Source organism: Megalobrama amblycephala, linkage group LG21 (genome assembly GCF_018812025.1).
Source record: "Megalobrama amblycephala isolate DHTTF-2021 linkage group LG21, ASM1881202v1, whole genome shotgun sequence".
NCBI classification, from domain to species: Eukaryota; Metazoa; Chordata; class Actinopteri; order Cypriniformes; family Xenocyprididae; genus Megalobrama; species Megalobrama amblycephala.
In genome coordinates, this window is record NC_063064.1 from 16,871,600 (window position 1) to 16,894,564 (window position 22,965).

Sequence of the window (22,965 nt, forward strand, 5' to 3'; positions counted from 1 at the left end):
GCAATGGTATTGTCCATCATATTTTGCATTTTGCATTTTTTTATTTAAAACATTTAATTCAGTTAGTTGCCAATGCAACATTTCTCTTTTTTTTTTCTTTTTAAAAAAAAAAAAAAAAAAAAAGCTTTTTCCATCTAATATTAATTCCAATTAATGAAAACTATTTTTAGTAGTTTTAGTTAACAATAACAACACTGATACACACAATTCTGGCCCGTCTCATCTAGGAGGTCTTTGACCCTTTTGACTGTATCCAGCAATTAAAATGTAACTTTTTTTGTCATAATTTGTTAAATTGACATTATACTTCACAATTACTATTGTAAAAAATATTTTTAATAATCAAAGCATTACACTTAACTGTCTCGGACAAATAATCTTAAAACTTTTTCTTAATATTTTCTCAATTTTTACACAAATAATAAACATTTTCAGAAGATTAAAGGGTTAGTTCACCCAAAAATGAAAATAATGTCATTAATTACTCACCCTCGTGCCGTTACACCGTAAGTCCCCGTAAGTCCTTTGTTCATCTTCGGAACACAAATTAAGATATTTTTGTTGAAATCCGATGGCTCAGTGAGGCCTGCATAGGGAGCAATGACATTTCCTCTCTCAAGATCCATAAATGTACTAAAAACATATTTTAATCAGTTCATGTGAGTACAGTGGTTCAATATTAATATTATAAAGCGACGAGAATATTTTTGGTGTGCCAAAAAAAACAAAATAACGACTTATATAGAGATGGACGATTTCAAAACACTGCTTCAGGAAGCTTCGGAGCGTTATGAACCTTTTGTGTCGAATCAGCAGTTCAGAGCGCCAAAGTCACGTGATTTCAGCAGTTTGGCGGATTGACACACGATCCGAATCATGATTCAACACAAAAGATTCATAACACTCCGAAGCTTCCTGAAGCAGTGTTTTGAAAATGGCCATCACTAAATAAGTCATTATTTTGTTTTTTTGCCGCACCAAAAATATTCTCGTCACTTTATAATATTAATATTGAACCACTGTACTCATATGAACTAATTTAAATATGTTTTTAGTACCTTTATGGATCTTGAAAGAGGAAATGTCATTGCTGGCTATGGAGGCCTCACTGAGCCATCGGATTTCAACTAAAATATCTTAATTTGTGTTCCAAAGATTAACGAAGGACTTACAAGTGTGGAACGGCATGAGGGTGAGTAATAAATGACATTATTTTCATTTTTGGGTGAACTAACCCTTTAAAGGTAGGGTAGGCAATTTCTGAGAGGCAAGCAATAGCAAGCTAGCTTTAAAAGCATAAGAAAGCCACACCTCCAAGCGGAGTCTGCAAAGCATTATAATAGACACCGTTAAATTACCTCATGTCTCTAAGTACAGAACTTTACAATAATAATGAACGTAAACAACTTAGAGCTCTGATTTGTACCACCTGACTGCTGCAGATTAATTTCAGTGTTGATAGTGTTGCCGCAAAATTCCAAGTCTGAGAACGTGAACAATTCCGTGTAGGAACTGTAAAAGGCGGCTGCTATTTGTTTGTGGTGCTCTGCGACTGTCTGTCTACAATTGTACATTACAACCTTACAGAACGCAATGATCACGTGTGATGTCTACGTGAGCAGGGTCCGCTGAGTAAATACATATGTTGACAGGCGGGTCAGACATCCAATCATTGCATTCTGAACATTTGTGGTCCTGAGAATTCCAAAGAAAATATATGTACATTTTTTAATATTCAGACAACTTCTATTATTGATTGCTACCAGGATGTGAAGAGACCAAAAAAAACAGTGTTTTTGAAAAACCTTACGTCTAAGCAACCAATTTCGCTATTTATATATATATAAAAAAAATAAAATAAAAAAAAACCTACCCATGTAAAATGCAAGGAACATACATTCTTTGGGATTTTTTCAGGTCACATGTATAAATCTGAGCTTCTCATTTGCATCTCTGTCTTAAGACCTCATCAAAAATTCTAGGCCATAGTTAAAAGCTGATGTAATGGAAAATTCCCATAAGTATTCTGTTATAAGTATTATTAACAGTTCTCTAGGGTCAGTGAGAGTTTGCTCTAGGTCAGTGTCTGAGCTTTTCCTTGCCTGTAACACACACATACGGAGGGTGAACTAAAGCTGGTGTCCTCTTTAAATGCAGGAACTGCATCCATAATATATGAGGAAGCAGTAGGCACGGAAAATGAGCTATGGGCTTTTACGTGAAAGTTTTAACTATTTTTTAAAGTTTAAGTTTTCTAGGAGCTGATGGAATTGGTTCAGATATAGAGAGAAATAGGTCAGCAGATTGTTCGACTGTCATTTCTGCCAAGCAGTTATTCAGCAGGGTAATCGAATGGGAAAACAGATTAGAAAAATCACATATATTACAGTGCCGTGCATATTAAAATATGCATAACGGAAAAAAAGGGCAGATGCTGTGAGATGCTCAGATAGGAAATCTTACCATTAGATTACTCTACTTTGCAACATTATTATGTCAGTGATCTTCTAAATGCTCAGCCTCCTCCCATCATGCATCAAGCCCCTCTGTGAGCTAACATTTCTATAAACCTTCCCTTTGGCATGTTTTGTACTACGGCCAATTGAAAGTAGTCAAGTGTCCCTTCACATAATAGCTGATCAGAGGATGGAGAAGCATCTGAGTGACAGCTTTGACATTTCTAGAGAGCGCTGCGAGAGAAAGAGAGAGAGATGCAGATAGAGTGAGTGAGAGAGCCCTCAGGTGCCTCCTCTCCCCAAACACTAGAGAGGACCATTTGCATTTAATTGAATGCTATGGACATTCAGCGGCCTCACCCACATTCACCTCCCCTTTTTTCTTTGCCATCTCCATTTCCATGTGGAGTCCCACTCAAATCGCACTGCATAAATCTCCATTGGTTAACGTTAGCAGGTGGCATAGAGAGCTATAAGCACTGGAGTCAGGTAGAACTGTAGCTTGGCTTTTCTCCTTATGCTGCTTAGCATAACAGATGAACACTGTCTAGGGTTTGGATCTCATTGCCAAATGACAGGAATCCAAAGTGTGACTAAGGGAAAAGAAGGCTTCAGAAGCTGATTTTGTTTGAGATATATATTATATATTATATATATATATAAAATAACAAATCTGATTTCACTGGTTAATTTTCACTAAGAAACAAACATAAATACATAAAACCTCAACTCAGAATTAAAATGTATTTATTGTTATTAATTAAGTAATTAATTTATATTTAGTTTACAGTATAGTGGACAAGTAAAATGAGTAAATGTAAAATAGGGAATATATATATATATATATATATATATATATATATATATATATATATATTATACTGTATATAATGTTTTTGAAAGAAGTCTCTTAGGCTCTCCAAAGCTACATTTATTTGATTAAATATACAGTAAAAACAGTAATAATTTGAATTATTAATACAATTTAAAATAACTGTTTTTTATTTTACTATACTATAAAATGTTATTTATTTATTTATTTAATGGTAAAGCTGAATTTTCAGCAACCAATACTCCAGACTTCAGTGTCACTTCAGGAATCATTCTAATATGCTGATTTGGTGATCAAGAAACATTTCTTATTATTGTCAATGTTGAAAACTATTAATTTCTTTCAAAAAAAAAAAAAAAAAAAATCTACACCAGAAAACATCAGTTGTCGCACTGCATCGCAATAGCTTGAGGCTGTCTACACTAGACGCAAAAAAACAACTGTTGCAAATCCATTCTTCATGTCAGAATTTTCGCAAGCGTTTGAAGTATGTCAGAAATAGAACAGGGGATCAGTTTACTGTCAGGAGTTTTTTTGTGTCGCTTCAAGCCGCATCCAGTGTAGACAGCATCACTGATTATAATGGGTTCTATCTGCTTTTGTCATGTTGCGGGTCTTACATCTGGTCTAGACGCAGTGTTAATGACCCCAAACTTTTGAACTAGTGTAGAACTAGTGTATATAAATATATATAAAAAGGTCCAGCCATGAACACCAGTAAAACAAACTACTTGAACAACCAGTAGTTGGTAAACTACAATCTACAAACTTTTGCCATTCCAACCATTTTGATGCTGCTGTTAAACATGTTATTTTTACTAAGAGCCTGAAATCTTGTTCTAATCGATGAGAATTTGCAGAGGGTAGAGCCTGGTTAAAATTATAGTGTTTTTGAGTCACATTCTCTGAAAGCACTACCCTCCAAAAATCACCCTCTCTGTAGAATGTCACCTCTTGCACTCTGTTTGGTGAATCTTCTGACATTGTGATCAATTTGCCAAAGATTAATAAAAAAAGCGAGAGAGGGAGAGAGAGAGAGAGAGAGAGAGAGAGAGAGAGAGAGAGAGAGAGAGCAGAAATTACATTGTGAGGAGTCCCACAGACCCTTGGCCAGCCAATTACACAAATGCCATCGATCCCTGAGGCTCTTTTGAGGCATAAGCCATAAGGATGGACCTTCTGGATGGGTATGGATTTTTCTCCACTGGGTTTTCCTTCTTTCCTCCAAAAGACAGGATTAAAGGTGATGAGAGAGGACAGGCAAGCTGACTCACTGGAGGCCGGCTTGTTACAAGGTCTGATCAACTCTGCCATTACACACTGTCAGCTAAGGCCTACTGCAGAACTAAAAGTGTGGAAACAGACACCCATATTCCTACAGCTTTTATGCCATAAAAAAATGAGCTAGCTATCCCAGCATGACTGTGGACAGCAGGTCAGTCGTAGGTGAGACATCTGCGGGTGGTGTACCAGCCTCACTGCAATTAGATCTGCCCTCGTTATCATTATCTGCAGCACCACTCAACTGTGCATAGCATGATCTGAGTCCAGCTTCCCCTCTGAATATGGAATTCTGTTCCAAGAAAAACAAGAGAAATTATATCCGTATACATCAGGGTTAAGGATATGCTGTGCCTTGTGCTGCTATAGGCGAGTACGTCATGTCTTCCATTGAATAAAGGCAAGCATAATGTTTAATGTAATCGATGTATGTTTTAAAGCAAATGCACTCGCTAAATAAAGAGTATATTTTCTTTCTTTATGTACTACTAGAGCATGTCAGAGGTGAATGCTGTTCCGGATCATTCCAGGCTAATATAACCCTTGGGAGAACCCTTTAAAGAAAGATCAGCAGCATATCAATGTCTTGAGTCAATATTCACTCAGAAATCTTCATTATGAATCATTAAGACCACATACACACCAGATCTACAAATTTACACCTTTACAAAGGAGAATGGGGAGGCCAGTAGTTCAGATAGATGTCATTATTTTGAGTTATGTTTTATGCATAGAAAGAAAAAGGCTGTTTTCTAAATATAAAATTATTTTTACAAATATAATTATTTAAATGGTGGATGTCATAAAAAATTGTGTTTGACTTTGAGAAAATGGCAATACTTTTTTTTTTTGAAAGAGAATTAGAGAAATTTAAACATGCATCAAATAAAGAACACAAAAAGCAGCAGGTTAAGAAAAAAATATAATTAATTTAAAATATAGTGCACAGATTTAACATTATAATACAATTTTAGTGACGTGTTCACATTTTTCATATATATATATATATTTCTCATTTATATATATGTATATATGTGTGTACATATGCTGCGATGTATCACACAACATTAAATATGCTTGAAAATGACATTTATTCTGCAAGATGTGGCTTTTTTAAATCAAAAATACACTACTGTTCTTTTTTTGCAAAGTACACATTCAATCGATCAAAAGTTACAGTAAAGACATTTACAATGTTTTGAAAGAAATTAATATTTTTTTCAGCAAGGAGACATTACATTGATTAAAAGAGACAGTGATGCCATTTATCTTACAAAAGATTTATATTTCAAATAAATGCTGTTCTTTGTAACTTTCTATTCATCAAAGAATCCTAAAAAAATATTTAGCATGGTTTCCACAAAAATATTAAGCAGCACAACTGTTTTCAACATTGATAATAATCAGAAATGTTTCTTGAGCAGCAAATCAGCATATTAGAATGATTTCTGAAGGATCATGTGACACTGAAGACTGGAGTAATGATGCTGAAAATTCAGCTTTGTCATCATATGAATAAATTACATTTATAGTTTTAAAATATATTTTTACATTTTAAGATATATTAAAATAGAAAACAGTTATTTTAAATTGTAATAATGTATTTTACTGTATTTTTAAACAAATAAATGCAGGGTACATTTCGCATTTCACATTTTAAAATGGGTTGCCACTTAAATGCAAAAAGTTATATTAGGCTTAAAGAGTTTTATCTTTAAACCATTGTGTGTGGTGGCAGTTAAGACTAATCTCTTTTCTTCCAGAGAATGTCAGCTCATTACTGGGCAGTCATGGTAAAATGTAGTGCTGTCAAATGTTGGAGGCTGCAGACAGCGGCCGTGTGCAGCAATCCAACAGCCTTCTGTATAATTCTGGCACGATGTGCGAAGGATTTGATTCATCCTGTTAAGAGCAGCCTCGGTTGAAAATTCCTGCCGCAAAAAAAAAATGCGCGCACTAATGATTAATAATTATGTTTAATTAGCCTTCGACGGTTAGCCCTCAAATGGTGAGTTGATAAATTTGCTCTAGCCCAGACAGATTTCTTCATTAATCTTCCATAAAGCATGTGTGACTACGGCTGGTGAGTCTGCAAAATGCAGGAAATGTGTGTATGTGACATGCTGCAGTGGCAGACTACCTCAACAGTGTCACAGCGAGGTGAAGCACTTTTCTATTAGGGCTGTTCCTTGGCTGTTTGATCTTTACAACAAAGCAGCCAAAAGCTCCTGCAGACCTGCCTCTCTCACCTAGCCCTGAAATGAACCACATCACAAGGATCATTTTGAAAATCACAGTGATTGTGACATCCTATTTGGCCTCCAACCATGCCAGAAGGCCTCTGTGCTTCCATTTGCTGGTTCCAAACACCTGAAACAGAAATAATCGAAATGAAAAATGGTAGAAAATGAAGATAGCCCAGACATATTTCTTCATTAATCTTCCATAAAGCATGTGTGAGCCAGGTGACGGGCTGGTGAGTCTGCAAAATGCAGGAAATGTGTGTATGTGACTGTATATAATTTAATATAAATGATTGCCACTTACAATACTTCTGATTTTTTCCCTCAGTGGCATCTTTTTGACTACTGTTTTGCTCAACAGTTGTGACCAATCTGGTTGGTTGTGATTGTTGCTCAGACTACCTCACAGAAAAACAAATTGAAAATACTTCTGACCAAGGTCACTAAAAAAGTGGTTGGGGACTGTTGCACTCTATTTAATGCTTTCTTAGAAACCCTGCAAAACTGCGTTATGATATTTGTTCTCTGAACTGTTTTTTTGTGAAAATGTTCAGTTTTATGTTTTTAAATGCATATTAAATGCACTTTTGTTGAAGCAGGCATAGCAAACGGCAACCTCCTGGGATCCTAGGCAGACTGAACTCAAGGCACAGACTAAATTGTTCATGACAAAAGTTTAACAAAACATTATTCTGTTTAACCACCTATTTCAGTAATGTCTTTTAGGTAGCAGGAGCATTTTATGTGTCTTGTTGTAAAAAGTGCTTAGAGCAATTGCAATATTTGAGCAAAGACTACATTACAAATGAAAAATGTAATATTTTAGAAACCTCCAACTACCTCTCATGCATCTTTCAGCCAATTACCCACTATAATGCAACCTTAAATTACATACAGTAGGCCTACCACAGTCATTTTACAGTTTAACTAGGTCGATCTTTATAGTCAATTGGACATATTTTTGTTCTGCATTACAAAACGTACGTCAGCATTGGCCTTTCATATTCATGCCCAGGCCTGCTGAGTCTGGATTAAGGCTTTTAATCACCACTTACGCTCTTTTATCTCCACGGTTAGCCAACAGCATAGCTGACAACAGCATACAATCAAGCGCCGATGCAGTGCTGTACATCTGCTCCTCTTCCCAGAACCAATCAACATGCAGTCTAACCCTCAAACCTCACCACATCGCATGAAAGTGAATTACTGCACTTTACTCAAAGATTAATTCAATCATCGTCATTAATTCAAATATGTTTAATAAATTGTTGGCTGTAGGCTTCTTATCCAACGTTCCTCTGAGACTTATCAATATTACAAGCTCCAAGAAATGAGAACTCTCCGAAGGTTTGCTGTTTTTTGCGCAAGAAAATCCAATTCCATCTTCTAAAAAGCTGTTGGTCGCTAATAGGATCATCTCATTCGAAGATGTCACAGACCAATTTAGTCCTCATTAAATGCAATTACGACGCATGCCGGTTTATATATTCGATGCGTTCTACAGAAATGCACAAGTGCCTGAATCACAGCTGGCCTTTACATGAGTAATATATGCATGTCAGCTCTGACTTCTGCGATATTCTGTAAAATTACAGTCACTATTTTGGGGGCAAGGCCAGAGGGTCCTCGTGCTCTGTTAATTTTCTCCCGACTCAAATCTTAATTGGCCCGCGTGGTCATAGCTGGCCTGCGTGTCAGATTATTGCACGCTTGTCAGAGGAGATCCAAATGACGATGCGCCACGGTCTTGTGGTCGTGCGTGCCGAGGTCATACTTACAATAGGGAGTGCAAGTCATCTCATTTGCCGTTTCAGCTCTGATTAATGGATGTTACATGATAAGCAAAGACATCTTGTTTCTGATGAAGCAGATGCGTTTTGATGGGAATGCAGTAATGAATAGGCTTGCTGGCTTTCTGTGGTCGCCATCTGTTCTCATTGAATGATATCCTAAATCAATGTATAAGTCCTATACGGTGTTTACTGGTAAGAATAAACATTGCAGAAGAGACTTCTGGGGACTCGGAGAGAGGGAGAGATTGGTTACACCCAAGTCCACGGCTCTGTCATCTCTCTAATAGCCTCGTCCTTGTGTAGATAGATGACTGCAGCTGAGCAGTGGGTTTTACTGCTGCACTCTTAGTTTTTTTCTTATTTTCTGAGGGGGGGGGGGGGGGGTCTGATTTATAGGCCTTTCTCTCTCATCTTCGCAATCTCTTCTCAACTTCAGGCCATCCCTTTTCCTTTCCTCATTTGTCTGTTTCTGGGTCTTATAAACAGCATGTCTTGATGCATTGCACTGAGGGTCACATTGTGCCACTCAGTCATGTATAATGTGACACGTTGGCCTTAAAGGGATAGTTCACACCAAAAGAAAATGGGGATCCGGGCAGTTGAGCTCAAAACAGGAGAATAAAATGACAAAACAAAGTAAGTGATCCATATGACTTTTGCATTGTATTACAAGTGTTCTAAAACCAAATGATAACTTTGTGTGGAAAAATGCATTAATATGTGCTTTGTACGTACTAACAAACAGCCAATATCCTAGTAATATGCATGCTAATAAGCAATAATAGTGAGAACTGGACCCTAAACTAAAGTGTTATCAAAATTGGAAATAAGATACAAAGCGACACCCTTTTCCTTTTCAGTAAAAAAAAAAAAAAAAAAAAAAAAGGTAATTTTGACTTTATATCTTACAATTGCATTTTTTTTTTTTTTTCATAATTGCAACTTTATATCTCACAGTTATGATTTTAGTTCTTGTAATTGTGACTAAAAGGGTTAGTTCGCCCAAAAATGAAAATTCTGTCATTAATTACTCACCCTCATGTCATTCCACACCCGTAAGACCTTCGTTCATCTTCAGAACATAAATTAAGATATTTTTTATGAAATCCGATGGCTCAGTGAGGCCTGCATTGACAGCAAGTTAAACTTGCAAACACCCAGAAAGCTACTAAAGACATATTTAAAACAGTTCATGTGACTACAGTGGTTCAACCTTAATATTATAAAGCGACGAGAAAACTTTTTGTGCGCAAAAAAACAAAATAACGACTTTATTCAATATCTAGTGATGGGCAATTTCAAAACACTGCTTCATGAAGCTTTGAAGCTTTACGAATCTTTTGTTTCGAATCAGTGGTTCGGAGTGTGTATCAAACTGAACCATTGGACCATCACAAGATATTGTTGAATAAAGTCGTTATTTTTTATTTTTTTTTGGCACACAAATTCTCGTCGCTTCATAACATTGAGGTTGAACCACTGTAGTCACATGAACTGTAATAAATATAAATATTTCTTTAGTAGCTTTCTGGGCATCTGAAAGTGTAAATTAACTTGCTGTCAATGCAAGCCTCTCTGAGCCATCGGATTTTATCAAAAATATCTTAATTTGTGTTACGAAGATGAAAGAAGGTCTTACGGGTGTGGAACGACATGAGGGTGAGTACAAATTTTTCATTTTTGTGTGAACTAATATTTAATATCTGACTTCTTGTGATGTGGCTATATCTCAAAACGTAACTTCATTTGTCACAGTTGTGACTTTATAACTCACAATGTGATTTTATATTTCACATTTCCCAATTGTCACTTTATATCTCACAAACTCAACTTTATTTCTCACAATTGCAACTTTATAACTCACAATGTGTCTTTATATTTCACAGTGACATTTTTCATATTTTAAACTTTACCTTACAATAATGTTTATTATTCTTTACCTTGAGGCGGACAAGCTTTAGTAGAGCTAACTATTTGGTGTCTGTTCCTCACACAAAATGATCGTATGACTTGGAATATACAGCCTGAGTTGTACCTCCACAGATATTTCTCAACCAGCATCAAAGCTGAACATGTTAGGTGCCTGAATAAATATCAGGTCATAGTATTGAAAGTAAAGCTGACTGAGAATGTGGAGACCGTTTAATGCAGTTCACAAAGCGAGGACCTGTGTCTACACAGAGCTGTAAACACACCTCAGAATGTCCCAGTGGGTGATAGCAATGGCTTCATGCCATCGCTTTCTGCTTGCCCCACCCTCCCACTTCACCTCTCCTTCACCTTGAGGGATGAAATCTCTCTAAGCCCAGCATTGGATTTTCTGGTTGATGCAAATTGAATTTTGGCCCAGTTAGGCCGACGGGGCAGCACTTACAGCCAGCAGTACTTCTCTTAACAGCGAGAGTGATCTTGCAGCCTTGGCAGTGGCACAGACAGGAAATGACACCTTTGCTAATTCATCTCCTCTGCTTCAGTCAAAATCTTGTGCCATTGAGAATCTGCTTATAAATGAATGGAGAATTACTGGAACACATCTGACCCCTAGACATTGTTTTGTCTCAAGATGCACACCAGTAATGTTTTTTTTTCTTTTCTAAAACATGTTTATAAAAGCTACTTGGATGTCCTAATTAAACTACGGCCTAATAATCCTGGCTTTATCTAAGCTCTGACTCTGAAACCAGGTCTAAATGTTTAAGCATTTGTGCAGTTTTGGGGAGTAACTAAATAGTGATCTTAGTAACTTAAAGGGATAGTTTACACAAAAATGAAAATTCTATCTTCATTTACACACCCTCATGTCATTCCAAAAACTGTTTGACACTCAAATTTGTACTTTTATTGCCCACAAAATGAACATAAAAAGTCTTTAAAAATCAATCCAAATCAAGGGATTACTCTTATTTGAGTCAACTTTTTAGGCTAGGTTGACAGTAATTGAACCAAAAACTTGTGAGTCAATTGGAAAATCTGAAAAACAAATACATTAAGTAGCAATATGTGGTGTGTGTCTGAGATGGAGAATTCATGTCTGTCTTGTACTACACATACACATTCTTATGTTAGAAATAATTGTTCCTCTCAGTTCTGCTTAGTTTACTGTTCTATCGCTTTAGTTTCACATATAAAGAGGGTGTGTTTATTCAACAGCTAATGGGGGCTATAAATCATTTCATTGATGAAATGCAATTACCAAGTACTGCCAAAGCTATTTAAAAGCCCCAAATGGAAGTAAATGCATGATTTCTTGTGGCTATGACAAGTCTCAAGAGTCAGTGTTTATTGCATAGCTGAAGATGAATGGTATTGATACTATGATTTATTGCAAAGCAATTTCAGCCCACAATGTACCTGCCAGTTTGTCTTCAGGCCGAGTCATCACTATTTCAGAGGGGATACTGTGCATCACTTTAGCACCAAGCAAGAAAGAATATACTGTGAAGAGAAGAACATGAATTCATAATTGCCCCTGAAATCTACCGAATCACCTAACAGCCAGCAGCAACAAAAATGCAACAGAACTGTCAGAGGGAGCTTGTAATTATGCTGGCTTCAGCAGATTTTTGGAGACATACAAAAAAATGATCAAAATGAAAACCGCATGTCAGGCAAGCGCAGGGAATAATCTATGTGAAGCCGAAAAGTGCACCTCTATTTCAACCTCAGAGTGCCTGTTTTAGTTTTTCATGACAATTTTCCAAACTCTTTCTGACTGTTAGAATTAATTAGGCTGCGCCTCTAAGAAACAACTGATATAGTTTTTAACTGCTCTGTCATTCAATAACAGCCACTCTGCAAAGCCCCTAAAACACTGTGACAGATTTGAACACTATGCTTCACAAACTGTTAAGAAAAAACAGAAAAGATCAAGGTTTATGCTAAAAAAAACGAGAGAGAGAAAAAAAAAAACGTGACCCTTCAGATCTGCAGAGCGGCAGGTGCTACACACAACCAAAGCACGTAGTTTGACCTCATTTTACTTTTATTGTTAATAATAAACTTCTGTTTTTGAGTCCTGAAATTTACATTTTGTTTGGGTAACACTTTATTTTGATAGTCTTTTTTTACGTTTTTAACCTTTTGCAACAACTACCAGTCATTAGAGTATTAGTTAGTAGACTGTCTGCTAAAATCTGCTAACACATTATTTTGTCCCCCAATAGACATTCTACTGACTATAAGTAACTATGCAAATATGTGTCAAATTACTAACAGTCTACTAATACTCTAATGAAAGATAGTTGACATGTAGTCGCAAATAATGAGATTAAGTTGACATGTAGTTGCAAAGTTACTTGTAATTAGGTAGAATGTCTAAAGTAGACTATCAGAATAAAATGTAACTATGTTTTTATAGTAAAATTATCTCATCTCAAAAGATTAATGAAAATTTGCTTCCTCATTACATGATGCTTAATACACGTATCTGTGTATTTGAAATAACAATATAGCATATTCCCATACTGTACTACATCACAGCTTTCTGCATAACACTGAAAAGTCCAGGTAAACTTCAGTTTCAAAAAGCCATTTCCCTTTCAGCAACTTAATTTATTTATGACCTTGGATCACGGCTTGATAAATACAGTAAAAGCATTATGAATTGACAATGTTGCTTTAAGGCTTAGATGCAGTTGCATTTATTGCGTTTTTATGCACTTAACTGAACAACACTTAAATGAAAGGGAACAGAACAAATGCATTTCCAAAGAACTGAATACTGTTTCAGGCCTTTTATAAGCCATTATCATATAAACCTCAGTGTGCTAGAGCAGATGAAAGCTCATTAGCAACATACGTAATTAATGCCCTCGGTTATAGACATCAGCCACTTCAAGGATACCATAGGCTTTTGTCACCAGTCCCTGAAGTTACTTAGTGCAGGCGCCTTGAAATACCACACACCACCACAGCGTCTAATGCATAATGAAAATCAACCAAGGGGGTAAATCAAATAAATATAAGCGGAAGAAAACTAAGCGGTAACATTCACGAGTGACACTTCTGGTTACCGTGAGCCTGCTATTGTTAGCGTACTGCAGGATCTACAGCAGAATGCATTAAAAGACAAAATGCAGCTCCTATTCCCTTGTATCTGCTTTCACTATAATTCGCCATACTCTGTATTACTTCAAACTATCGAGCGAGGTGCAATGTTGCCGTTCTACACACAAATACGCCGTTAAAGGGCTGAGAGAAAAGTAAATGGAATCCAGTCCCACACTCCCACACTGGTATTATTATTGATTTTTCAAACAATCTGTGAACAGATCGACCCCCTTGGGTTGACATTGCTTTTATGTGCTAACTCTAATTAACATTATAGCACACAGGCTGCAATCTGGAGAGCCCTGGATTAAAAGAGCAGCTTCAGCAAGCTAACTTAATTCATCCTTGGCTGGGGCAAAGGGTTGTCAGATCTTCTGGTCCCACTCTGACCCCTCAGTCTTTCACCAGGGGGTTCGGCCTGCTATCTGTCAGGCTTCTCAATCGATGACCCATTTGCAGATCACTCTGCAGTGGGAGCTAAGCGAAGGTTATTTACTGGAGAGCTTTAAGAGCCAATCTAATTAACAAAGGCACATCTTCACTAAATGCAACAGCCAAAAGCATTAACATTTGCATGTCAAGGCTTTTTCCCTTTGTCTGTGTTGAATCTTATCCTCAGTAACTTTAAATATCGACATACCGAGAGAGAGAGAGAGAGAGAGAGAGAGAGAGAGAGAGCTACAATGCATGGCCAAATCAAAGTTTGAATACTAAGGCGGCACATCCCCAACTTCCCAAAATCAAAGTTTTTTTTTTTTTTTTTTTTTTTACATTGTTAGCATATATATTTATAGCATATATAGTTATTATAATATTGTTTTCATATTACATACATTAAGTAGTTTCAATATTTTTTATTAATTTGTATTTATTTTTTATTAATCTTTATTTTTTTATTTAATTTTTATTTTTCTATTTTAATTTTTCTATTTAAAGTTTTAGTCATTTTTTATGATTTTGTCATCTTTAATAATTATTGTTTTTTTTTATGTATTCATCGTTTTTATTCATTTTTATTTACGTTTAAATTTTAGTTCAGTTATCCACCTGAAATGACATTTGACATACTGTTACCATTCAGAATTTTGGGATGCACTAATTTGAATATCGCACACAATGCAGGATGGATAGTTTGTGATCTCAGACAGATAACTCTAACTACACGAATGAGCAACATTCTACTGTTTTTTGCCAATGAACATATAACATCTGCTTGACAACTGACAATAGGGCTCGATGCCTCAAATGTGAGTCTTCAGCATCTTGTCTATCTTCCCCTTAGAGCAGCCCAGAGAGAATAGAGCCTTTAAGCATTACCAAAGTAGGCTGATAGATGGCTTTGTTTCAATTATCTAAGGTGATGGGATAACACACACCTTTAGTCTCAGAGGAGGCATAGAAACAGAGACTGCCAGGAGGGCGGCAAGCAAACACAGACAGGGACTGATGAAGAGATCTTCTCAAGGCTCAAGGAAGATTTGGTTTCAGTTCACAGTGAATTTCAGATTTATGTGAGAGAAAAACTTGACTCTGGCCGACAGAAACAGAGCAAACTAATCAATGATTGACAAGTTGACAACAATATAAGGGATATAGATTGTCATTGTAATGCTATGAAATCAGAGCATGCTCTGCTGTCCTAAAGATGCATTGAAAATAAAGAAAGCGATAAATGAATGTAAAGTTCACCATAGCCTTTTTTGTGATGCTGTGTCAGTTCCCTGAGATTCTATCCCCTGATTTAAATTAAAGCTGTCTCCTCTAAAGCTAATTAAAAGTTTATTAGTGGTAGCGCTTGTCTGCTGTGCGTCAATGCCTGGAGGTGAGAGAGGACCATATTGCATGCTGGGATTATTGCCACATCACTCCGTAGCCTATTCCAAATGGGCACTGAAAAAGGAAAGGGCGTCATTTACTAGAGGGAAAGTACAGAGGGTAAGGAAGGGGTCAGCAGCCTCCAAGCACCAGTAACACGTCATCTAAACATGGGGTATTCTACAGGCCTACATATGCTGCTTTCATGGATTATATTGAAGGGTTAGTTCATCCAAAAATGAAAATTCTGTCATTAACTACTCACCCTCACGTTGTTCCACACCCATAAGAACTTCATTCATCTTCGGAACACAAATTCTTAATTTTTGATGAAATCCGAGAGGTATATGATTCATCCATAGCAATATAATCACCACTTTAAAGGTCCAGAAAGGTACTAAAGACATTGTTAAAACAGTCGACGTGACTGCAGTGGTTCAACCTTAATTTTATGACGCGATGAGAATGCTTTTTTGCGCGCAAAAAACGACTTTATTCAACAATATCTACTACATCTAATACTACAATATCTACGCTTCCAGGTTCTGCGTTAGAACGCTGAATCATTATTGATTGGCACCTGCATCAGCATCACACGCATGCGTCGTGCTGCTCACGTGAACAGAGTCGGCCAATAATGAGCCGGCATTCAGATGTAAACACGGAAGTCTTCACTGTGCTTACTGCGTAAGGATAATGACAAGGAAGAGATTATTGAATAAAGTCGTTATTTTTGTTTTGTTTTTGCACACAATAAGTATTCTTGTCACATAAAATTAAGGTTGAACCACTGCAGTCATGTCGAATGTTTTAGTGATGTCTTTAGTACCTTTTTGGACCTTGAAAGTGGTGATATTGCTGTCTATGGACGAGTCATATACCTCTCGGATTTCATCAAAAATATCTTAATTTGTGTTCCGAAGATGAACGAAGGACTTACATGTGTGGAACGAGTAATTAACGACAGAATTTTCATTTATGGGTGAAGTAACCCTTTAATGTATATTTATGGCATAACATATACTACATATAATTAACAAATAATCATCACGGGACATGGCCCATTAAAACACAAGTATACTGAAGAATACATAATACACTGCAAGAAAACAACAGCAATTAATCTACGTTGCACAAGGGGATGCATGTAAATATGAATTATCAAGCACCAATTCCAGCAGCTTAAACGTTCCATTTCTTTCCTCTATTGCGAGACATATGAGATGCCCCTTATAACACATTTTATATTGTGATAGTCATTGACATGGATTGACATTAGTATTAGAAGAATGCATCACACTTAAAGGATTAGTCCACTTTTAAATACACTTTTCCTGATAAATTTACTCACCCCCATGTCATCCAAGATGTTCATGTCTTTCTTTCGTCAGTCGAAAAGAAATTAAGGTTTTTGAGGAAAACATTCCAGGATTATTCTCCTTACAGTGGATTTCAATGGCTACCAACAGATTGAAGGTCAAAATTACAGTTTCAGTGCAGCTTCAAGGGCTTTAAACGATACCAGACGAGTAATAAGGGTCTTATATAGCGAATCGATCGGTCATTTTCGAAAAAAAAATACAACCGTTTATGCTTTATAAACAAAATATCGCCTTGAACGTACTTTCCGCTTCCGCATTCTTCATAACGCTTACGCTGAATGTTCTACGCCTTCCCTATTCTACTTACGGAACAAACGCAGCACCAGTTTAGTTTTTTTCCGTAACTTGAATAGGGAAGGCGTAGGACATTCAGCGTAAGCGTCAGCGTAAGCGTAAGCGGAAAGTACGTTCAAGGCGATATTTTGTTTATAAAGCATAAACGGTTGTATTTTTTTCGAAAATGACCCATCGATTCGCTAGATAAGACCCTTATTACTCATCTGGTATCGTTTAAAGCCCTTGAAGCTGCACTGAAACTGTAATTTTGACCTTCAATCTGTTGGTAGCCATTGAAATCCACTGTAAGGAGAATAATCCTGGAATGTTTTCCTCAAAAACCTTAATTTCTTTTCGACTGACGAAAGAAAGACATGAACATCTTGGATGACATGGGGGTGAGTAAATTTATCAGGAAAAGTGTATTTAAAAGTGGACTAATCCTTTAAATGTATTGCTTGTGGTATACAGAGGCATTAAAATGCCTGGATTTATGCATTATTATGTAGGTGGAAAGACAAAAACAAAACTTCAGAAGCCATTATGAAGCATTCAGGACTCTTACAGCTCTCGAGAACATGGTTCAGTCGTGAACTGTGATATTCAGAATGGGCCAAGTGTCTCATATGTCCTCATCCAAAGTGGTCTTCTACAAGCCAGTTCTGCCTTGTACCCACATTGTGTTTCCACACACCCTGCCAGGGATATCACACCCACTGGCATGTCTGCACAGGCAGCCTATAGCTGGCCAGAATAGACACACAAACAAATCAAACATGATATAAGCTTAGAGTTTGACACGTGGCCTGCAGTATTTCAAAGTGAAGGTGAAGTATAAAGGTCTATTGAGTTATTTTTTAGTCATGGCTCCAAATACACAAGTACACATACACAAACTGTCACACACACATCCTGAAGGGTTTGAAAGATTGTGTAGGTTAGTAAACGGCTGACTGGGGTTCATAGAACAGCAGCGGAGGAGTCTGGCTCTCTGTGGCCTGCAGGAGGTTTTAGTTAATCAAACTTAAACCCCTGCACCGAGACCATCTCAGCACTGGGCTGAGACTGAACTCCATAAGGAGCTTTAGTGTATCCATCAGCACAATGGAAAAAACGGGTCATCCATCAGTGTCAGCCTCGATCGATGGCTGTGGCTTCTGGAAGCACCGTCTGATTTTATTACGAAAATGAAAATAAATACGGAAACAAAGAGCGCAAAGTGGGCTTGTGAAGTTGTGGATGAAAGCATTCAGAGGGGATATAAGCTTCACTGCATATATATATATAAGTAAAGCTCGTAGGTGGTGATGAAGTTGAGACCTCACAGCAATGAATCCGTCAAGCTAAATGACTGCCAAAAAAACATGGAGGTGAAACAAAGAAGGGTGAAGCACTCTTCAAATGAGGATATCTACAATGCTGCTATGCTTGTAAGGAAAAATAAATACTTATCCGGCAACTTGCAAAAAACAATCGATCTGTCTCGTTCAGTGCTGACCCTCATGAGAAAAAACTCTAGCAGGTTAATATTATTCTGCATATTTGATGCATGTTTTGCCTCCAGTGCAACAACATTCTGTATAGCCTAAATTTACAGATTGAATAACATCAGATGGGAAGGCAGAAGCAGAGTGTGCTATATTGGAATGAGAGGGAAGAAACACACTGATTTCTGGCTAGAATATCTAACGTAATGCAGTAGCAGGGGATAAAAAAAAAAACCCAAGCAAAAAGTGCTGAACTTAAAGATCACAAACTGTCAGGTGTTTTTGTGTGTATGTGCTTGTTTGAAAGAGAAATGTGGGCACTGAAGCTTTGTAGTGGAATGACCCAGCAAGCACAAAATGTTTTTCCAAGTATTTCACACGTTGCTCTTTGGTTGCAGTGAGGTTGCATTGCAGTACAGTGTTTTGGATATCCTCTAGAATACAAATCTAAAAAAAAAAAAGGAAAAAAGAAAAGGAAAGAAAACATGACATCCTGATTTGGATTTCCAAAAACTATAAGTAACAAACTGCAACTTTGTGAAAAGTTACATTTGAGAAGTAAATATCACATTTTAAACAGTTTACCACTATTGTTAAACATTCCACTTAAGTGAACTATTTCAGATTTCTGAATCTGAAAGTGACTTTCAACTGTCACGAGACTTTAAAGTTGGAAAAGAGGAAAAGAAAAAGAACATCATCATCAACAACAGCAACAACAAAGAACATTACAAATCTAGAGCCACAGGCACATGGAAGCAGATTTTCTGAAAAACTTCTTTCTTCATGAAAAAATATTATATATTGAAAAAAGAACCCTAACCATATAAAACCAAAATAAGTAAGTAATGTCATAACATTAAGTTTTAGTTTTAAGGTGGAGTAAAAAACAACTACAGTTCAAAAGCTTGGGGTCAGTATTTTTTTATTTTTGCAATAAATTAATATTTTTTTTAAGCAAGGATGCATTAAATTGATCAAAAGTGACAGTAAAGAGATTTATATTTTTACAAAATATTTATATTTCAAATAAACATTCTATTCAACATTCTATTAATCAAAGAATCCTGAAAAAAATATTAAACAGCACAACTGTTTTTAACATTGATAATAATAAGAAATGTTTCTTGAGCACCAAATCAGCATATTAGAATGATTTCTGAAGGATCATGTGACACTGAACACTGGAGTAAACTAGACTTTATATATACACTCTAAAAAATGCTGGGTTAAAAACAACCCAAGTTGGGTTGAAAATGGACAAACCCAGCAATTGGGTTGTTTTAACCCAGCGGTAGGGTTAAATGTTTGCCCAACCTGCTGGGTAGTTTTATTTAACTCAACTATTGTTTAAAAATTACTGTATTGCTTAATTAAAATTAACCCAAAGTATGTTGGAAATGAACATTTATTAATGTTCAATGAATAATTATTAAACAATAAACATTTATTAAATTGCTTATTAATAAATTTATATTAATAAACTATTAAACTATTAAATTTATATTAATAAAATATTAAAGCTTATTAATAAACATTCACCTTTTGTCTATTATTGTTGCCTCTAATTGCATCTGGTTTTTAATTTCCCAACTATTTTGGGTTCATTTTAAGCTAGCCATATAGCAATTTTTAAACAATAGTTGGTTTAAATAAAACTACCCAGCAGGTTGGGCAAACATTTAACCCAACCGCTGGGTTAAAACAACCCAATCGCTGGGTTTGTCCATTTTCAACCCAACTTGGGTTGTTTTTAACCCAGCATTTTTTAGAGTGTAGAAAGATGGAGAAAGCGCAACGCGCAATATGGCGGAACAAGTCCCGCCTTCTAAATAAGAGCCAATCGCTGATTGGTAAAGTCAGCAAGTCACTGCAGCGGCCGTTAGAAGCTCCATTTCCTATAGAAACAGTTCTATAGAGACACGCACTTAGGACTGCACATGCGCATTAGCTTGATCCAGCCTGAAAAATGCAGTTTTTTTGTCATGATTTGAGCGTTTAGAAACAAAAGTTATGAGACAGTTGTTGTAAGATTTCATCGGTGATTTCAAATATGAAATTTAATCGAAAGCTTGGCGTACAGCTTTGGAGAATTTGATGTTTCCCCATTCAAAGACATGGGAGCTGCACTTGCATGCCGGAGAGACATTTCAAAGATGGCCGCCAAGTGAAATGACTTCAGAAATTACATTTAAAAAATAATAAAATAGAAATCAGTTTTTTAAAAATGCAAAAATATTCCACAATAATGCAGCCTTGCTGAGCACAAGAGATTTCTTTCAAATACAAACTTTTGAACGGTAGTGTATATATTGTACAGGCAATACACCAGTTCAGATTTACATAAATCACATTATTCCACCGTATATTATCATTTAAATTTGGATAATCATATTTGATGTAGATCCTTCTTTTTCTTTCATTAATATTGTTTTATATTATTGGTAAATACTCAAGTTGTTTGGGAAGTTGGACTTGGTAAAGAGGTCTGTTATACAGACCACCTCACAAAAATGTTTTTTTTTTCAATGTTATTACATTTTTTTTATAAAAAACAACAACAAACATCTACTGTATTAAGGACATAGGATAGAAATGAAAGACACATATAGTGGAGGGTGCCTCCTCTACACAGACCAGCAGAAAGCTGTGTTTAAACTCACAGCAGGGTCGTGTTACTACGGCAGGCGGCAGTGTGCACATTTCCTGGATGTACACACAGCTCATTTAAAGCGCACCAAAGGAGAGCGTTTCTGTTTCGTCTTTCTGGGTGTGACAGCAGCAGTGGGGAAGGGATTGAAGGTAAAGAGGAAGAGAGACTACCAGCGTGAAGTAAAGATAATCCTTACCCGTTCTCTCCGTTCTGAAGCTGATAGGGATACGTGGATGTGTCCGGCAAAGCCCTGCTAGCTGTGGTCATCGACAGTTTAGGTCCCACGACGACTACAGGAGACGGATGACTCTCTCTGTGCAGCAAACGATAACATACGCATGTACTGTACACAGACTAGGACATAAATACTGATACAACATACCATGTAAACACATGAACCACACTGACTCTTGTTCTTTTTAAACTGGACACACAAAGTTACAGCAAAGTTACAGCAAAATTAAAGGTATAGTTCACCTAAAAAAAATTAATTCACCCTCATGTCGCTCCAAACCTCTATGACTTTCTTTCGTCTGTGGAACTAAAACTGTGAAATAAGGAATAATATCTTGGTCCTGAAGAACATCCAAACATAATTGCTTGTTAAATACCTCTAATGGCACCATATTTGAGAGCTGCAGTAGAGGGGAAGACTTCATTAAATAACAAATTAAATTCTAGTTTATTCCTCACACTAAGTTATCGTACAGCTTCAGAAGACTTGGAATATACAAAAGTGTTCAAAAGTCTTTTTTATGTCTTTGAGAAAGTCTCTTACGCTCACCACAATATATTCATAAATATAAATATAAATATACATATATACATATTTGTGTTCCACAGAAGAAAGTAAGTCAGTCAGTCAGGTTTGGGACGACATAAGGGTGAATAAATGATGGCAAATTCTATTTTTGAGGTGAACTATTCCTTTAAGCAATTATCTTTGTAGATCGATGTTTTCCTCCTCTTTGCCCTAGTTTTCCCAAGTAAAAAGGGCAGATTGCAGGCAAACATGTCTCAGATGATAGTCTGATTGAGCTCCCTCTAAGCTAAGCAATGGCAGGAAGAGGATGAAAGATGTGGTGGCTAGGGCAGACAGAAGCAGAGATAGCAGTGGAGGCCTCCCAGGAGTGGACACTGACATTGATGCTTAAAGCCAAGTGCTAATGAAGATGAATGTAAGGACCACAGGCAAGCCTCTGTCAATATTATTGAGGGCGGTATGACAGAAGGTCACTCTGAGCATGAGTCATCCTCCCACCAACAGGGGACCGGCACGGAAGACTTAACCACCATAGCTGGTTTCCGAGGACGCTTGAGGATACGCTCTCTTTCCGAATGATCCGCAAACAGCACAGGCTGATTACTTGCTCTTGCACTCAAAGCAATGAAAGTGTCACGTTCGGTGAGGTTTGGTAATGGCTGCTAATTGTGCTGTAGTGTAGCCATGAAGTGTTTTCGCATTTCATTTGTCCCCTTCTTTCAGCTGGAGATGGATTTATCCTTTCAACACAATTTTGCTATCATTCTGGTGAGAACAAAAAGAGAGTGTGAATAATAGAGACTTTGAGTTTGAACGGTAATACAGACAAATGATAAGTGATGCCACTAAAGTGTTGGTCCAGTCATATTATTCTGGCTTCACTCAAAATTCACTATCATTTACTGTAAAAGTAAATGGTAAATGGAAAAATGTAA

General features: G+C 36.7%; 1 protein-coding gene and 1 long non-coding RNA gene across 3 annotated transcripts in view; one reads left to right on the forward strand and one right to left on the reverse strand.

The window, feature by feature from the left end:
• Positions 1–22,965, forward strand: part of lrrn2 (leucine rich repeat neuronal 2) — a 57,374-nt gene that overhangs the window by 16,576 nt on the left and 17,833 nt on the right. The window lies entirely within an intron of this gene.
• The window catches only part of LOC125257005, a 39,620-nt gene continuing 23,519 nt past the window's right edge, over positions 6,865–22,965 (reverse strand). The window contains exons 7-8 of one of the 2 annotated variants that reach the window (XR_007182225.1): positions 21,464–21,580; positions 6,865–6,939 (exon numbers count right to left, since the gene is read on the reverse strand). This is a non-coding gene — a long non-coding RNA (uncharacterized LOC125257005). Of the gene's footprint in view, positions 6,940–21,463; positions 21,581–21,713; positions 22,796–22,965 lie in introns of those variants that run through there. The other variant, XR_007182226.1, reaches the window with a different exon arrangement.